This window comes from Mus pahari, chromosome 21 (assembly GCF_900095145.1).
Source record: "Mus pahari chromosome 21, PAHARI_EIJ_v1.1, whole genome shotgun sequence".
Taxonomy (NCBI): domain Eukaryota; kingdom Metazoa; phylum Chordata; class Mammalia; order Rodentia; family Muridae; genus Mus; species Mus pahari.
The window spans coordinates 29,378,930-29,383,705 of NC_034610.1; the positions used below are offsets into that span (position 1 = coordinate 29,378,930).

The following is a 4,776-nucleotide window of genomic DNA, read 5'->3' on the forward strand; positions in this document are numbered from 1 at the left end:
CTATCTGTCTATCTGTCTATCTGTCTATCTGTCTATCTGTCTATCTGTCTATCTGTCTATCTGTCTATCTGTCTATCTGTCTATCTGTCTATCTGCCTATCTGCCTATCTGTCTGTCTGTCTGTCTGTCTGTCTGTCTGTCTATCTGTCTATCTGTCTATCTGTCTATCTGTCTATCTGTCTATCTGCCTATCTGCCTATCTGCCTATCTGTCTGTCTATCTGTCTATCTGTCTATCTGTCTATCTGTCTATCTGTCTATCTGTCTGTCTATCTGTCTATCTGTCTATCATCTGTCTATCTGTCTATCTGTCTATCTATCTATCTATCTATCTATCTATCTATCTATCACTTGTCTGTCTGTCTGTCTGTCTACTTGTTTGTCTGTACATCTATCACTTATCTGTCTGTATACATCTATCACTTGTCTGTCTATCTATCATTTATCTGTCTATATTTGTCTGTCTGTCTATCTATCACTTGTCTATCTATCTATCTATCTATCTATCTATCTATCTATCTATCATCTATCTATCTATTGTCTATCATCTGTCTTCTATCATCTATCTTCTATCTATCTATCTATCTATATCTATCTATCTATCTATCTATCTATCTATCTATCATCTATCATCTATCATTTGTCTTCTATCATCTATCCTCTATCATATCTATCATCTGTCATACCCATTTATGTATCATCTATTATCTGTTGTATATCATTTACCTTCTATTTATCTATTGATCTATCATTTATCTATCATATCTATCATCACTGTATATCTTCTATCTATCTATCTATCTATCTATCTATCTATCTATCTATCTATCATCTTTCCATCTATCCATCCATCTATATCTATCTATGTGTCTGTATATCTATCATTTATCTGTTTATCACCTTCATGATTGATATAGCTATGATCTATAGAAGGTGTCAACCTGGAGCAATAATGTTGGAAATTTATGGAAGAAATGGAACAGGAAAAAACTTTAATTGAATTTCTATAAAAAGGTGTTAGCAGTTCATTAATTCTGATAGAAATGATCATGTGATTGAATTCATTAAAATTAAATTTCCTACCATTTAAAGATATTCATTAGTCACAGTGATAATCACTGAAGATGGAATTAGGTTATTTCCTCTAAAAATTGTGTTATATTAACCTATTCAAACTGCTTGCTGCATGTTTTAAAAATTAATCTTCTTTCTAGGGAACAATTGCACAAAGCCGGTATCTCAGAATTCGGGGGTGGAGTTAGGAGGATCAAAAGTTCATGCTTAGCTTCAGCTACCTAGTAAGTTTGAAGTAAGCCTGGGCTATGTGAAAGTCTGTCTTAAAAGACAACAATCTTCCAGGGTGTAGTGGCAGATGCCTTTCAACCTAGCACTCGGAGGCTCGAGGATCATGAGTTTCAACCTTGACTGTATTATCCAATGAGGCTCTGCCCATAAAATAAAATAAAAATAAAATAAAGGCAGGTTCATTTTGAGAGCAAAGGCTGTTTGTAGACACAGTCGCCTGAAGTGACTGTGTTAGCAAAACAAACTTCACCTATCTCTTTCTCTGACTTCAAATCAATTAGAACATCACTGTGCATTAGAAATATGTCAGCCACATGTTATTTAGGATGTCTTGGTGACTACATTTTATAAAGATAAAAAGAAGAGGGAAACTAATAAAGTCGATCTTTATAATATATTTTACTCGAAAAGATACAGTTAAAGAATCACAATCTTAAATTGTAGTCACCATAAAATGATTGAGACATATCACTTTTTTTTTTTTGGCTTTGTACTGTCAGTAATTCCATGTTTCCCAAGTCAAATGCAAAGTGTTTATTAGAAATGTCTGACTTCAATGGAGATTTTTAAGGTTAGGAAATTTGAAAAAGTAAATTAATATATTGGAATTATTGGAAGCATATTTTAGTTTTTAAGTATTGCCTTGCACAACAGCTTGAAATCTCAAATTTACTTTAATAGCAGAACCTAAAGAGTTATGTACACAAACTTGTAGTGACTTATTCAAGGGTTGGCACAGAAGGAAACTAGGTACCCGAGTATGGTAAGCCTTGTAATTAGTGTTTACTGGAAAGAACACAGCAGGTGTCTCTTCATAAGTATATACACACATATATATGAATAAATATATATGTTCCTACATAATATGTATACACACAACATATACATGCCTATATATGTGAATATGTATATGCATGTCAGATATATATCTGGTTATATGTATATCTGATCAAGTGTTATTTATATCTGAAATGTTTGCTATGGCAATTAGCAGATACAAAATTGTATAAAATCTTACAAATTCTGCTCTATTGATAAGCAGTTTTGCACCTTGAGTAGCAATGCAAGACATAGCAATAGATGTCACGATAGTACCACTCTGACTATGCCATCAGAACCGGAACGTGGTAGCCGACATCCTTTAATTATTGAACACCAATTCTAAGCTAAATTTTTATCACAGGCAAACGCTCTGTGCTCAGAGGAGGTCAACATAGTCTCTTGATCATGGTTTTGCTTTACTTAACAAATAGAAATTCTATGGCGGCTTTCTTATTGGGTTGAAAAGTGGTCTAACCAACTCAACTATTAGGCTTAAGAATAACACAGACTTGGCCAGACAACCCATATTTTAAGCGCTTGCTGGCCACAGGTGGTTGGTGTATGTGAAATGGGATAGCAAAGACATAGGATCCATTAGCTTTAAGATTTTGAAGGCAGTTTTAGTTCCTCCGGAGGCTTGCCACTTCTCCCTGCCCTCCCCACCTCCCACCCTTTCCCGCAGACGTTAGTTTGGTCTTTTTTTTCCTGTAGGTGGCAGCACTTTCTTCTTGACGGTATGAGTTCTTTCCCCTTAAGAGTCCTGCAGTTTTCGTAGAAAGAACTACATCCTCTAGAAAATTCTTTGGAAGCATAAGTCGGAATATTCTCAGTTCTATTGTTGTTCTCTGCCCATTGCTTCAGGAAGCAATCCGTTTGCCTCCTCCCCGGAGAGCTGCTCACCGCTGCTTACTGGGTGTAAAGCGAGGTAGAAGAGAAGTCAGAGGTTCAACCTACAACCCCTTAGCCTTCCCCCAGGGCAACCCCTCCCTCAGAGATCAGAATGGACAAGAGGACGTTTCTGTCTCCCATGCAGCGACAATATTATCCTATGTTTTCACTTCCCACTCGATTTTGTACCTGGGTTTTTCAGAGTTTTTCCTGTCACTGCATTCCACATCGGTCATTAAGGGAACCTAATTTTAAAAAAAGATTCCCTTCTTTGCATTTAGAAATACCCTTCCCCTCTCCTTCCCATCACGTTGGCGATAAGATTAAGAGACCATTATGTAAGGAACGAAGCACCAAGGGAAGAGATGGAGAAATTCAGTTGCGTTTCCCTAGGACTGGTACACATGCATGCTTACCACACGAGTCCTGCGTGGAACCCAGCAAACTGTTTGCGGATGTCTTGATTCCCTTTGACTGGCAGTTGAAAATTACAGGCTCCCTTTTCGGTAATTTTTCCTCATTCTGTTCCCCCCAGCACAGTCTCAATGCTCTATTTGAATTTTAATCATAAATTTTCTTAGTTTAGCTTCGTGCCGACATTGTACTGTACCTGGTATAATGAGTTTAAAGTGCTATGCTTTCGACTCAAGGAAAAGAAAATTCAATGTTTTCTTAATATATTCTTTAATTCTTTTAAACTTGAGTGAATGAGATGGATTGTTAACGGCTTACAGCAGAGAGAAAAGATGGGGAAAGGGGAGCTGCCTATCCAAGCTTCAGGTGACAAGAGCCCTACTAGGGCTGCCACCATGCATGGGCTTATATTAACTTTTATAAACCACAGAGCACTTTCTGGACGAAGAGCGAAGCCATCCTTGTCATCTTGTAAGTGACAAATCCGGCAGAGAAAACTCTGCTGAAGTCCTTTGATGGCTCCTGCTCTTCAGTGGCCATTTCTGATAAGGATTCATTGTCTATGAAGGCACTGGAGAACAGAAAATATGGTGTCGCATTTCCATAATCTCCTGAGCGTCGTTCGAATGGGCCATTCGTCCTTCTGCTTTCCTACCTGTGTTCCTCTCCAAAATGTAGCAATGGCTCAAAACTGCACTTTCATTTTTCTCTTTATGCTTAATAATCATATTTACCTTCCCATACACACAGTGTTCAGTTTTACAACTTTGTTCTCTCCATTCGTCAGGGCAGGACAACTATAGAATAAAGAACTCTATAAACCTCAGCTTAAGACTGAGTTTATTCTTCTGTCATAGAAATTCTAGTGCAAATATTCCCCACCTGCTTTCCCAAGTGACTCTTTATACTGGGTGACTCAGGGGACCACACCCTTCATCTGGACCTAATTTATGTCTTGGACCATTTGGGCTGTCATGGGAAGCCTGTGAATGTCCTCCCCGAGTGGTGTCCCTAACTGAAGAAGAAGAAGACCAGGATATAATGTTATTTCAAATTAGTGGTAAGTAAATATATCTCAAGGAAGGATCATCAAGTATGCGTGATTTGAAAGACAAGCAAGGGAGAAATAGCTTCTGGACACATTACTGTATTTATTGCTTATGCTCATCTGTCAAAGTTATGCCAAATTCCAGTTAAAAGTTAGTAAAAATGAAGACAGTCTTTTTTTTTCTTTTTTATTTTATTTTATTTTATTTTATTTTATTTTTTTATTATTATTATTTTCTTTATTTACATTTCAAATGCTATCCCGAAAGATTCCCATACCCCTCCCCCCACCTCTGTTCCC

The 4,776-nt window shown here is 37.2% G+C and overlaps 1 protein-coding gene across 3 annotated transcripts in view; it reads left to right on the forward strand.

Moving 5' to 3' along the window:
* Positions 1–4,776, forward strand: part of Esr1 (estrogen receptor 1) — a 356,422-nt gene that overhangs the window by 64,844 nt on the left and 286,802 nt on the right. The window lies entirely within an intron of this gene.